Below are 15,053 nucleotides of genomic sequence, written 5' to 3'. Positions count from 1 at the left end.
TTCCATTTTTAATTTTTTGAGGAACCTCCATACTCTTTTCAAGAGTAGCTTCACCAGCTTGCATTCCCACCAACAATGCAAAAGAGATCCTCTTTCTCCACATCCTTGCCAACATTTGTTTTTGGCTAAGGTGTTGATGTTAGCCATTCTGACAGGTGTCAGATGGTATCTCATTGTGGTTTTAACTTGTATTTCCCTGATGATGAGTGATGTTGAGCATTGTTCCATGTGTTGGTTGGTCATCTGGATGTCTTCTTTGGAGAAGTGCCTATGCATGTTGTTTGCCCATTTCTTCACTGGATTATTTGTTTTTTTGGGTGTTGAGTTTGATAAGTCCGTTATAGATTTGGATACTAACCCTTTATCTGCTATGTCATTTGCAAATATCTTCTCCCATTCTGCGGGCTGCCTTTTAGTTTTGCTGATTGTTTCCTTCGCTGTGCAGAAGATTTTATTTTGATGAGGTCCCAGTAGTTCATTTTTGCTTCTGCTTCCCTTGCCTCCAGAGACATATTGAGTAAGAAGTTGCTGCAGGCAAGATCAAGGAGGTATTTGCCTGCTTTCTCCTCGAGGATTTTGATGGCTTCCTGTCTTACATTGAGGTCTTTCATACATTTTAAGCTTATTTTTGTGTATGGTGTAAGAAAGTGGTCCAGGTTCATTCTTCGGCATGTCGCTGTCCAGTTGTCCCAGCACCACTTGCTGAAGAGACTCTTTATTCCATTGGATAGTCTTTCCTGCTTTGTCAAAGTTTAGGTGGCCGTACGTTTGTGGATCAATTTCTGGGTTCTCTATTCTGTTCAGCCCAGTCCACTGATCTGAGTGTCTGTTCCTGTGCCAGTACCATACTGTCCTGATGATTACAGCTTTGTAGTATAGCTTGAAGTCTGGGATAGTGATGCCTCCTGCTTTGGTTTTCTTTTTCAAGATCGCTTTGGCTATTGAGGGTCTTTCTGGTTCCATACAAATTTTAGAATTATTTGTTCTAGCTCTGTGAAGAATGCTGGTGTTACTTTGATAGGGATTGCATTGAATATGTAGATTGCTTTGGGTAGTATTGATATTTTAACAATATTTGTTCTTCCTATCCAGGAGCATGGAATCTTTTTTCCCTTTTTTTGTGTCTTCTTCAATTTCTTTCATAAACTTTCTATAGTTTTCAGTGTATGGATTTTTCACCTCTTTGCTTAGATTTATTCCTAGGTATTTTATGGTTTTGGTGCAACTGTAAATGGAATCGATTCCTTGATTTCTCTTTGTGTAGCTTCATTGTTGCTGTATAGGAATGCAACCAATTTCTGTGCATTGACTTTATATCCTGCCACTTTGCTGAATTCATGAATCAGTTCTAGCAGTTTTTTGGTGGAGTCTTTTGGGTTTTCCATATAGAGTAACATGTCATTTGCGAAGAGTGAAAGTTTGACCTCCTCCTGGCCAATTTGGTTGCCTTTTATTTCTTTGTGCTGTCTGATTGCAGAGGCTAAGACTACAAATACTATGTTGAATAACAGGGGGGAGAGTGGGCATCATTGTCTTGTTCTTGACCTTAGGGGTAAAGCTCTCAGTTTTTCCCCATTGAGGATGATATTATCGTTGGGTCGTTCACATATGACTTTTATGATCTCGAGGTATGCTCCTTCTATCCATACTTCCTTGAGGGTTTTTATCAAGAAAGGATGCTGTATTTTGTCAAATGCTTTCTCTGCATCTATTGAGAGGATCATATGGTTCTTGTCCTTTCTTTAATTAATGTTTTGAATCATGTTAATTGTTTTGCAGATATTGAACTAGCCCTGCATCCCAGGTATAAATCCCACATGGTCGTGGTGAATAATTTTTTTAATACATTGTTTGAGCTGGTTGGCTAATATCTTGTCGAGGATTTTTGCATCTATGATTATCAAGGAAATTGTTTGGCAGTTCTCCTTTTTACTTGGTCTCTGTCTGGTTTTGGAATCAAGGCAATGCTGGCTTCATAGAAAGAGTTTGGAAGTTTTCCTTCCATTTCTATTTTTTGGAACACCTTCAAAAGAATAGGTGCTACCTCTTCCTTAAATGTTTGGTAGAATTCCCCTGGAAAGCCATCTGGTCCTGGAGTCTAGTTTTTTGGCAGATTTCTGATTACCAATTCAATTTCCTTACTGGTTATGGTTGTGTTCAAATTTTCTATTTCTTCCTCTTTCAGTTTTTGTAATGTGTATATTTCCAGGGACTTTTACATTTCTTCCAGATTGCCCATTTTATTGGCATATAATTGCTCATAATATTCTCTTATAATTTTTTTTTTATTTCTGCTCTGTTGGTTGTGATCTCTCCTCTTTCATTCCTGACTTTATTCATTGGGGTCCTTTCCTTTAATTTTTGACCAAACTGGCTAGTGGTTTATCAATTTTGTTAATTCTTTCAAAGAACCAGCTTCTGTTTTCATTGATCTGTCCTAGTGTTTTTTTGGTTTCAATAGCATTAATTTCTGCTCTAATCTTTATTATTTCCTGTTTTCTGCTGGTTTGGGATTTTATTTGCAGCCTGTTAAGGCGTAAGGTTAGGTTGTGTATCTGAGATCTTTCTTCCTTCTTTAGGAAGGCTTGGATCTCTAGACACTTTTCTCTTATGACTGCCTTTGCTGCGTCCCAGAGGAATTCAGTTGTGGTGTTATCATTTTCAATGACTTCCATATACGTTTTAATTTCCTCTTTAACTGCTTTGTTAGCATATTCATTCTTTTTTTTTTTAGTTTTGTTGATTATTTCCTTTGCAGTGCAGAAGCTTTTGTCTTCATGAGGTCCCAGTAGTTCATTTTTGCTTTTAACTCCCTTGCCTTTGGAGATGTGTCAAGTAAGAAATTGCTGCAGCTAAGGTCAGAAAGTTTTTTTTCTGCTTTCTCCTCTAGGGATTTGATGGTTTCCTGTCTCACATTCAGGTCCTTTATCCATTTTGAGTTTACTATTGTGAATGGTGTAAGAAAGTGGTCTAGTTTCTTTCTTCTCCATGTTGCTGTCCATTTCTCCCAGCACCATTTGTTGAAGAGACTGTCTTTTTTCCATCGGATATTCTTTCCTGCTTTGTCAAAGATTCGTTGGCCATATTTTGTGGGTCCAATTCTGGAGTCTCTGTTCTATTCCATTGGTCTATGTATCTGTTTTTGCGCCAATACCATGCTGTCTTGAGGATTACAGCTTTGTACAAGAGGCTACAGTCTGGGATTGTGATGCCTCCTGCTTTGGTCTTCTTCAATATTACTTTGGCTATTCGGGGCCTTTTATGGTTCCATACAAATTTTAGGATTGCTTGTTCTAGTTTCGAGAAGAATGCTGGTGCAATTTTGATTGGGATTGCATTGAATGTGTAGATAGATTTGGGTAGTATTGACATTTTAACAATATTTATCCTTCCAATCCGTGAGCATGGAATGTTTTTTCCATTTCTTTATATCTTCCTCAATTTCCTTCATAAGCTTTCTATAGTTTTCAGCATACAGATCTTTTACATCTTTGGTGAGGTTTATTCCTAGGTATTTTATGCTTCTTGGTGCAATTGTGAATGGGATCAGTTATTTATTTGTCTTTCTGTTGCTTCATTATTAGTGTATGAGAATGCAACTGATTTCTGTACATTGATTTTGTATCCTGCGACTTTGCTGAATTCATGTGTCAGTTCTAGCAGACTTTTGGTGGAATCTATTGGATTCTCCATGTATAATATCATGTCATCTACAAAAAGTGAAAGCTTGACTTCATCTTTGCCAATTTTGATGCCTTTGATTTCCTTTTGTTGTCTTATTGCTAATGCTAGAACTTCCAACACTGTGTGAAACAACAGCAGTGAGAGTGGACATCCCTGCCGTGTTCCTGATATCAGGGGGAAGCTTTCAGTTTTTCCCCATTCAGGATGATATTAGCTACGGGCTTTTCATAAGTCACTTTTATGATGTTTAAGTATGTTTCTTCTATTCCTAATTTCTTGAGGGTTTTTATGAAGAAAGGATACTGAATTTTGTCATATGCTTATTTCTGCATCGATTTAATGGATCGTATGGTTCTTTTCCTTTCTTTTGTTAATGTGATGTATCACATTGATTGATTTGTGAATTTGAACCAGCACTGCAGCCCAGGAATGAAACCCGCTTGATCATGGTGAATAATTCTTTTTATATGCTGTTGAATTCGATTTGCTAGTACCTTATTGAGAATTTTTGCATCCATATTCATCAGGGATATTGGCCGGTAGTTCTCTTTTCTTGCTGGGTGTCTGTCTGTTTTGGGATTCAAAGTAATGCTGGCTTCCTAGAGTGAGTCTGGATGTTTTCCTTCCCTTTCTATTTTTTTGGAACAGCTTGAGAAGGATAGGTATTATCTCTGCTTTAAAAGTCTGGTAAAATTCCCTTGGGAAGCCATCTGGTCCTGGACTCTTATTTGTTGGGAGATTTTTGATAACTGATTCAATTTCTTCCTTGGTGTTGGGTCTCTTCAAGTTTTTTACTTCTTCCTGTTTGAGGTTTGGAAGTGTGTGGGTGTTACGAATTTGTCCATTTTTCCAGTTTGTCCAGATTGTTGGCATATAATTTTTGACAGTATTCCCTGATAATTATTTGTATTTCTGAGGAATTAGTTGTAATAATTCCATTTTCATTCATGATTTTATCTATTTGGGTCATCTCCCTTTTCTTTTTGAGAAGCCTGGCTAGAGGTTTATCAATTTTGTTTATTTAAAAAAAACCAACTCTTGGTTTCATTGATCTGCTCTACAGTTTTGTAAGATTCTATATTGTTTATTTCTGCTCTGATCTTTATTAGTTTTCTTCTGCTGGGTTTAGGCTGTCTTTGCTGTTCTGCTTCTATTTCCTTTAGGTGTGCTGTTAGATTTTGTATTTGGGATTTTTCTTGTTTCTTGAGATAGGCCTGGATTGCAAAGTATTTTCCTCTCAAGACTGCCTTTGCGGCATCCTAAAGCATTTGGATTGTTGTATTTTCATTTGTTTCCATATATTTTTAAATTTCTTCTCTAATTGCCTGGTTGACCCATTCATTATTTAGAACAGTGTTCTTAACCTCCCATGCTTTTGGAGGTTTTCCAGACTTTTTCCTGTGGTTGATTTCAAGCTTCGTAGCATTGTGGTCTGAAAGTATGCATGGTATAATTTCAATTCTTGTATACTTATGAAGGGCTGTTTTGTGACCCAGTGCATGATCTATCTTGGAGAATGTTCCATGTGCACTCGAGAAGAAAGCATATTCTGTTGCTTTGGGATATAGAATTCTAAATATATCTGTCCCGTCCATCTGATCCAATGGATCACTCAGGGCCCTAGTTTCATTATTGATCCTGTGTCTAGATGATATATCCATTGTTGTCAGTGGAGTATTAAAGTCCCCTACTATTACCACATTACTATCAATAAGGGTACTTATGTTTGTGATCAATTGTTGTATATATTTGGGGCTCCTGTATTTTGTGCATAGGCATGTATAATTGTTAGCTCTTTCTTATGAATAGACCCTGTAATTATTATATAATTCCCTTGTTCAACTCTTGTTACAGCTTTTAATTTAAAGTCTAGTTTGTCTGATATAAGTTAGGCTACTTCTGCTTCCTTTTGAGTTCCAGTAGCATGATAGATAGTATTCTACCCCTCACTTTCAATCTGAAGGTGTCCTCAGTTCTAAAATGAGTCTCTTGTAGACAGCAAATAGATGGGTCTTATTTTTTTATCCATTTTGATACCCTATGTCTTTTGGTTGGAGCGTTTAGTCCAATTTCATTCAGTGTTATTATTGAAAGATACAGGTTTAGAGTCATTTTGATGTCTGTACGTTTCACTCTTGTAGTGATGCGTCTGGTACTTTTTGGTCCTTACAACATTTCACTCACAGAATCCCCCTTAGGATCTCTTGTAAGACTTGTTTAGTGGTGATGAATTCCTTCAGTTTTTGTTTTTTTGGGAAGACCTTTATCTCTCCTTCTATTTTGAATGACAGACTTGCTAGATAAAGGATTCTCAGCTGCATTTTTTCTGTTCATCACATTGAAGATTTCCTGCCATTCCTTTCTGGCCTGACAAGTTTCAGTAGATAGGTCTGCCCTTAGTCTCATGGGTCTCCCCCTCTATGTTAGAGCCTGCTTATCCCTAGCTGTTTTCAGAATTTTCTCTTTATCCTTGTATTTTGCCAGTTTCAGTATGGTATCTTGTGCTGAATATCCATTCAAGTTACATCTGAAGGGAGTTCTCTATGCCTCTTGGATTTCAACGCCTTTTTCTTTCCCCTGAACAGGGAAGTTCTCAGCTATGATTTGTTCAAGTACACCCTCAGGCCCTTTCTCTCTCTCTTCCTCTTCTGGAATTCCTATTATACGGACATTATTCTGTTTGATTGCATCACCCACTTCTCCAGTTCTCCAGTCATACTCCTGGATTTTTTATTTCTCTTTTTCTCAGCTTCCTCTTTTTCCATAATTTTATCTTCTAATTCACCTATTCTCTCCTCTGCCTCTTCAATCCGAGGTGTGGTTGTTTCCATTTTATTTTCCACCTCATTTATAGCATTTTTTAGCTCCTCATGACTATTTCTTAGTCCCTTGATATCTGTAGCAATAGATTCTCTGCTGTTGTCTATACTTTCAAGCCCAGCGATTAATTTTATGAATATTATTCTAAATTCTTGTTCCGTTGTATTGCTTAAATCGTTTTTGATCAATTCATTAGCTGTCGCTAGTTCTTGGAGTTTCTTTTGAGCAGAATTCTTCCATTTTGTCATTTTGGATATTCCCTACGGTGCCTCCCAACTGCAGGGCACTTCCCCTGTGCTGTCTGGAGTAAATTGTGTTGGTGGGTGGGGCCAGAGTCATAACCGATATCTGTCCCCAGCCCCCCGTTTGGGCCACAGTCAGACTGGTGTGTAACTTATCCCCTCTCTCAGGGGTAGAACTCTCTGTTGAGTGGGGTGGCCCCTATGAAGGCTACGTGCACACCGCCAGGCTTGTGGTGCTGCTTTGATGGGATCTGGTGTATTAGCCAAGGTGGATCCACAAGGTGCACAGGGTCTGGAGGGCCAGGCTTAGCTCCCTTTGCTGTTGGTGGTCCCCCGTGGGAGGGGCCCTGCAGCACCGGGAGGGTGGTAGGCCTGTTGGAGGGTGTATCAACAGAAGCACAGCATTGGATTTTGCATATTACAAGCAAGTTTGGTGATGGGTACTGGTTCCCTTTGGGATTTCAGCTGGGGGATGGAGAGGGAGATGGCAATTGCCAGCACCTTTGTTCCCTGCCAAGCTGAGCTCTGTCTTCTGGGGCTCAACAACTCTCCCTCCTGGTCTCTTCTCACCCTTCCTGCTCTCCTAGCAAAACTGTAGACTTTTAGCATTCCAGAAGTTAAGTTCTGCTGGCCGTCAGATGTCTTGCCGTCCGGCCCCTCAGCTTTTGCAAGCCAGGTTTGGGGGTTCTGCCTTGCCGGAAAACCTGCCTTTCCACCACCCTGGCTCCCTTCCACCAGTCTGTGTAGCACACACCTCCTCTCCATCCTTCCTACCCTCTTTCATGGGCCTCTTGTCTATGCTTGGCTTTGGAGAGTCCATTCTGCTAGTCTTCTGGTGGTTTTCTGGGTTATTTAGGCAGATGTGGGTGGAATCTAAGCAATCAGCAGGACGAGGTGAGCCCAGAATCCTCCTACGCCATCATCTTCCTGCCTCTCTCCCATTCATTCTTTAGTAGGATGTTCTTCACTCTCCAATATTTGTTACCTTTATATTTTCTCTTGTTGTTGATTTTCGAGTCTCATAGCGTTGTGGTCTGAAAATATGCACGGTATGATCTCAATCTTTTTGTACTTACTTAGGGCTGATTTGTGTCCCAGTATATGGTCTATTCTAGAAAATGTTCCATGTGCACTGGAGAAGAATTATATTCTGCTGTTTTAGGATGAAATGTTCTGAATGTATCTTTTAAGTCCATCTGGTCCAGTGTGTCATTCAAAGCCTTTGTTTCCTTGATGAATTTTGATTAGATGATCTGCCCATTGCTGTGAGTGGGGTGTTCAAGTCTACTACTATTATGGTATTAATATTGATGAGTATCTTTGTATTTGTTAATAATTGATTTATATATTTGGGTGCTCTACATTTGGCACATAAATGTTCACAATTGTTAGCTATTCTTGGTGGATAGACCCCTTGATTATGATATAATGCCCTTCTGCATGTCTTCATTGTGTATTTTAAAGTCTAGATTGTCTAAGTATGGCCACTCTGGCTTTCTTTTGTTGACCATTGGCATTATAGATGGTTCTCCATCCCCTTACTTTCAGTCTGAAGCTGTCTTTAGGTCTAAAGTGGGTCTCTTGTAAACAGAATATAGATGGTACTTGTTTTCTTATCCATTCTATTACCGTTTGTCTTTTGATTGGATCATTGAGTCTATTGATGTTTAGAGTGAGTACTAAAAGATATGAATTTATTGCCATTATGATCCTTGTAGAGTTGGAGTTTCTGGGGGTGTTTGCTGGTCCTTTCTAATCTTTGTTGCTTTTGTTGTTCATTTATATATATATATATTTTTTCTCATCTTTTCTCCTCTCAGAGATTCTTCCTTAAAATTTCTTGTAGGGCTGGTTTAGTGGTCAGAAACTCCTTTAATTTTTTTTTGGAGGGGAAACTTTTTACCTCTCCTTCTATTTTGAATGGCAGCCTCGCTGGATAAAGAATTCTTGGCTGCATATTTTTCTGATTCAGCACACTGATTTTACCCTGCCACTCCTTTCTGGTCTGCCAAGTTTCTGTAGATAGGTATGCTGAAAACATGATGTGTTTTCCTTTATAGGTGAGGGACTTGTTTTCCCTTGCTCCTTTCATGATTCTCTCTTTGCCTGAGTATTTTGTGAATTTGTCTATGATAAGCCTTGTTGATGGTCGTTTTTTGTTAAATCTAATGGGGTCCTCTATGCTTCCCTGACTTTGATGTCTGTGTCTTTCCCCAAGTTAGGAAAGTTTTCTGCTACTATTTGCTCACATAACCCTTCTACCCCTATTTCTCTCTCTTCCACTTCTGGGGCCCTATGATTCTGATGTTGGTCATTTTTAATGAGTCACTGATTTCTCTAATTCTTAAATCGTGCTCTTTTGCCTTAATACCCATCCTTTTTTCCCCTTCCTTATTCTCTAAGTTTGTCCTCTATATCACTGATTCTCTGTTCTGCCTTGTCCGTCCTTACCGCTGCTGCATCCATCTGTGATTGCAGCTCACTTATATCATTTTTAATTTCATTCTGTCTAGTTTTTACTTCTTTTATCTCTGCAGAAAGGGATTCTAATCTATTTTTGACTCCAGCTAGTATTCTTTTATGATTCTAAATTCTGGTTCAGACATCTTGCTTGTATCTGTGTTGGTTAAATCCCTGACTGTTGTTTCTTCATACTCTATCTTTTCGGGGTGAGTTCCTTCTTTTTGTCATTTTGAAGGGAGAAAAGGAATTAATGACGTAGAAAAATTGAATTAAAAAATTAAAATTAAAAAAAATATTAAAATTAAAAATTAAAAAAAAACACGCACAAATAGAATGCTAGCTCCTAGGTGTGTTTTGGTCTGGGTGTTGAAAGTGGTTTGACGGGGGCACCTGGGTGGCTCAGTCAGTTAAACGTCCGACTTCAGCTCAGGTCACGATCTCGCGGTCCATGAGTTTGAGCCCCGCATCGGGCTCTGGGCTGATGGCTCAGAGCCTGGAGCCTGCTTCCGATTCTGTGTCTCCCTCTCTCTCTGCCCCTCCCCCGTTAATGCTCTCTCTCTCTCTGTCTCAAAAATAAATAAACGTTAAAAAACATTTAAAAAAAAAAGAAAGAAAGTGGTTTGACAGATTGAAGAAAAAAAGGGGCTGGAGGAAAAAGAGGGAAAAAAAAGGAAATCGTTTGAGAATTTGAAAAAATGAATACACTGAAGTAGAGTAAAATGAGATGATGGGGGTAAAATAGAATTTGAAAAAATATACACAAAAGTAAATAATATAGTAGAAAAACATTAAAGATAAATATTTTTAATAAAAATTACAAATATAATTTTTTTCTTTTTCTGTATTCAAGAAAAAAGAAACAAAAAAGAAAAAAGATAAAAAAAGGAAATCGTTTGAAAAGTTGAAAAAGTGATAACACTGTAATAGACTAAAATAAAATGTTGGAAGTAAAATAGAATTTGAAAAAACTTACATAAAAGCAAAAATACGGTAAAATTAAATAACAATATGTTTAATAGAAATTTAAAGTAAAAATGATGTTTCTCTCTTTCTGCATTCAAGAAAAGAAAGGAAAAAGATAAAATAGAAAGAAAAATATTAAAAGAAATTGTTTGAAAATTTGAAAAGGTGAATACACTGAAGTAGACTAAAATAAAATGATGGAGGTAAAGTAGAGTTTGAAAAAAATTACAGAAAATAAAAAATACAGTAACAAAATTTAAGAAAAATATTGTTAATAAAAATTGAAAATAGAAACGAATTTTTTCTGTTTCTGTATATTGAAAAAGAAAAGTGTAAAAGAAGAAAAGAAAAAGAGAGAAAGAAAGAAGAAAGAATATTGAATAGATGAACCTTCTACAGATTGTAGTAAGACTGAAATAACTTCCTTTTCCCCTAGAAGTCAATATGTTACATTTTATACTCCATAAACTAAGCCGGTGATGATACCTGTGTTCTTGAAGAGTGGAGTTGCCCCAGTTAGGCAGGGCTCAGTGTATCAGCACTGCTCTCCACTACATGGCGCTGCTAGCCTACTGCGGTGGATTGTTGCGGTACTCATAGGTGCATATGCTCATGTGTGGGAGCAGTGAAAATGGTGCCACCAAGCTACCCAGTCTGTTCTCTCAGATCAGCAATCACACACCCTTCCTCTGTCTTCAGCTTTTGTCCACTCCCCGCTTTTTCACTCTCTGTGACCAGGCCCCAGGCAGTACCTCTCTCTGGAGTTTTGTCTCAGATGCAGCTGTTTACCCCGGCCCTTTACTTCTGAAGGACTGTGGCTTTGACCCGTTCTGGCCCTCTGCAGGAGGGTCTCACTGAGCAATGGCAGAATGAGCAATGGCCGAATGTTGGCTGCACCCAGGAACACTTGCTGGACCCTGCTGTTGCCGGTGCCCTGAGACTGCGACCAGGTGCCAGCCCACCCCAGAAAAAGTTCGTGAGATAGTGGAGCAGCAGTGTTTCAGGGATTATGGAAAATCAAACACACATCTGGCACCAGGCTTCACCCTTAAGGGCCTTCTTCCACCACCAGCAAATGTGGCCATTTTCTGGAGTCTGCTGGGGCTAGGTGGCTTCCAAAGTCTTTACCAAATGTCCTTCCAGCAGTGAAACCACTTTTCCCCACATGGCCTGAGAACCTCCTGGACCCCACTCTGTTCCTGGGGATTCGCCCTTCCCACCAGAGCACCACCAGTTATTGAGCTGCAGAGTTGTAGCCTTTGCACTACCCATGTTTACAGTCTTGATGGAATTTAAACCCTCTCCTTTCTGTTTTGTCCTTTCTCCCTTTTTAGTTTAGTCCCTGCCGCTGTTTTTAATTTTCCACTTTCTGCCCAGGTGCTTTTGTGGAAGGGTGCTTTTCCCATATTCCCCCCCCCCCCCCGCCAGGCTTTCTCCTCTCTCTGCCCACAAAAGCGGTTCCCTACCCTCAGCGACTTCTCATTCCTCAAATTCACCTCTCTGCGCTGTGTAGCTGGTGAATTCTGTGGTTCAGGTTGTGGAGATTGTTGTGTTAATCCTCCTATCAGTTTTCTAGGTGTGTAGGATGGTTTAGTGTCAGTCTGGCTGTATTTCATGGACACAAGACACACCAAAAAACCTACACATTTAATGCAATCCCTCTTAAAATACCACCAGACTTTTTCACAGAGTTAGAAGAAACAATACTAAAATTTGCTGGAAACACAGAGGACCCCAAATACTCAAAGCAAACCTGGAAAAGCAAAGCAAAGCTGGAGGTGTCACTATCTGGACTTCATGCTGTATGCCAGATCTCTCATGATCAATACGGTGTGGTACTGTCTCAAAAACAGACATATAGATCAATACACTAGAATAAAAATCCACAAATGGACCCAAAATTCTATGGTTGAATAATCTTTGACAAAGCAGGAAAGAATATCCAGTGGAAAAAACACAGTCTCTTCAACAAATGGCATTGGTAAAACTGGACAGCAATATGCAGAAGAATGAGCCTGGACCACTTTATGAATCAATACACAACAATAAATTCAAAATGGATGAAAGACCTAAATGTGAGACAGGAACCCATCAAAATCCTAGAGGGGAAGAGAGTCAGCAACTTTTTGACCTTGATTGTAGCAACTTCTTACTTGACACATTGTCAGAGACAAGGGAAACAAAAGCAAACATGAACTACTGGGACCTCATGCAGATAAAAACTTCTGCACAGTTAAGGAAACAATCAACAAAACTAAAAGGCAGACTCCAGAGGGGAGAAGATATTTGCAAAGGAAATGTATAATAAAGTGTTAGTATCCAAATTTAATAAAAAACTTACTGAACTCAACACTCCAATAACAAATAATCCAACTAAGAAATGGGCAGAAGACATGAATAGGCAATTTTTTAAAGAAGACTTCCAGATGGCAATAGACACTTGAAAACATGCTCAAAATCACTGAACATCAGGGAAATACAAAGAAAAAACACAATGAGATACCACCTTACATCTGTCAGAATGACTAAAATTAACAACTCAGAAAACAACAAATATTGGTGAGGATGCACAGAAAGGGGAGCACTCTTACATTATTTTTGGGAATCCAAACTTCTGGAGCCACTCTGGAAAACAGTATGGAGATTCCTCAAAACCTTAAAAATAGAGCTATCTTATGACCTAACAATTTCACTACTAGGTATTTATCCAAAGGATACAAAAATGCTGATTTGAAGGTGCACATGCAGCCCAATGTTTATAGCAGCCCTATCAACAATAGCCAACATTTGGAAAGAGCCCAAATGTCCATTGACTGATGAATGGATAAATAAGATGTGGTATATATATATATACACACAGACACACAGTGAAATAGTACTTAGTCATCCACAAGAATGAAATCTTGCTATTTGCAATGACATAGACGGAGCTAGAGTGCACTATGTTAAATGAAATAAGTCGATCAGAGAACAAGAAATACTATATAATTTCACTCATATGTGGAATTTAAGAAACAAAACAGATGAACATAGGGGAAGGGAGAAAAAAGGGAAGGAAACAAACCATAAGAGTGTCTTAATGATAGAGAACAAACTAAGATTTGATGGAGAGAGTTGGGTGGAGAATGGGATAAAGGTGATGGGTTTTAAGTAGAGCACTTGTTATGATGAGCACTGGGTGTTACATGAAAGTGATGAATCACTGAATTCTACTCCTGAAACCAATATTATACTACAGGTTTACTAACTAGAATTTAAGTAAAAAGTTGAAAAAAATCATGCACTTTCAGGGATTACATTCTGTTAGGGAAAAAACAGTATACCTAATAACTAAGTAAATTATATAGTATGTTAGAAGATGACATATGTTATAGAAAAGTTATGAGGTAATGTGGAGTAGATTAAAGTAATAAATGTTTATTGACCATGTGATCTCTTTGTGAATTGCCTGTTCATAATTTTTATCAAGTTTCCTATGGACTGTTTTTTAAATCATTGAATGTATTTTTGTTATTTCATTCATTTTAACTAACAAAGTTTGTAGCCTAATCTCATTTTCTTCCACTTTGCATATGATGGTTTTTGAAATTTTGAATATTTTAAAATATGCAATGTGAAAATTAATAAAATATCTTAATATTAAAACATTTATTACTTAAAAAATCAAATTTATTGTTTTTCCTTCAATATCTGTGGTGTTTGGAGGTTTTTTTTGGCCTTGAAATGAAAGTTTACCCATTTTCATAAAATAAAACATAAACATTAACTTCTATTTCATATTCTAAAATTTTTACAAATGTTACTTTCCAAGTTTAAGCATTACCTTTTTTTCCACTTGGAATTTATTATCTGTGTAAAGTGTGATACAGGGGTTTAGGTTTATTTTTGGCATATGGTAAACACATTACTGCAGTACCATTTATTGAATAAAATGTCTTTTCATCATTCACCTGAAATGTCACTTCTATTATGATTCAAGTTTCCTATATGAAACCTATTTTTCAGTCTTTCTACTGTTTTGTTTTGATCTCCCTCTTTCCATCTGTGAGCCGCATACAAATCACTTTCCAGAGTTGCCACAGGTTATCCTGTTTAACTATGAGACAAATTATATTTTGCCTATGCTAAGAATTCTTAAATGGCTTCTTATCATATTCAGTGTATAAGCCAAATTTCATTCTAGGACTTCCAACTCTCTAAGGTATCTGCTTTTCCAATATCCTCATCACCTCTCCGAACTCACTTCCCGATATTCTCTAATTTGTTCAATTAGGTTCAGCAATGCTGGTATCATCTGTGTTCCTTGAATATGCCAGGTTTACCCCTGGCTGCAGCTTCAACACTTGCTGTTGTTCTAAAAGAAGTAATCTTTTCCCAGACAGCCACAGGTCCAGTTTTCTAATAGCTTTCAGGTGTTTACTCAAAAGCTATGTTCTTAGTGACATCTTCACTGGACCCCCTATTTATCCCATTTCAGCTTTCAACCAGAAATTCCTATTCTCTATTCCTTCCTTTATTTATCTTTTCTTTTTAACACTTATCGGTTTGAAAACAGTTTATACTTTCCTTATTGCATCTTGGCTACTATCTGTCTCCCACAGTAAAATGTAAGCCTCATGAGGGTAAGAGTATTTTATTTGTAGATTTGTTTAGAAGATGGAGGTGTAGGAGGATGCTGGGGTCACGGCATTCTTCTGATCACTTAGATTCCACCCACATCTGCCTAAATAACCCAGAAATCTGCCAGAAGACTAGCAGAACAGACTCTCCAGAGCCAAGCATAGACAAGAGGCCCACAAAAGAGGGTAGAAAGGGTGGAGAGGCAGTGTGTTTTACATGGACTGGTGGGAGGGAGCCGGGGTCATGGAGAGGCAGCCTGCC

Source organism: Panthera onca, chromosome X (assembly GCF_046562875.1).
Source record: "Panthera onca isolate mPanOnc1 chromosome X, mPanOnc1 haplotype 2, whole genome shotgun sequence".
Classification (NCBI taxonomy): domain Eukaryota; kingdom Metazoa; phylum Chordata; class Mammalia; order Carnivora; family Felidae; genus Panthera; species Panthera onca.
This window is presented reverse-complemented; position numbering follows the sequence as displayed.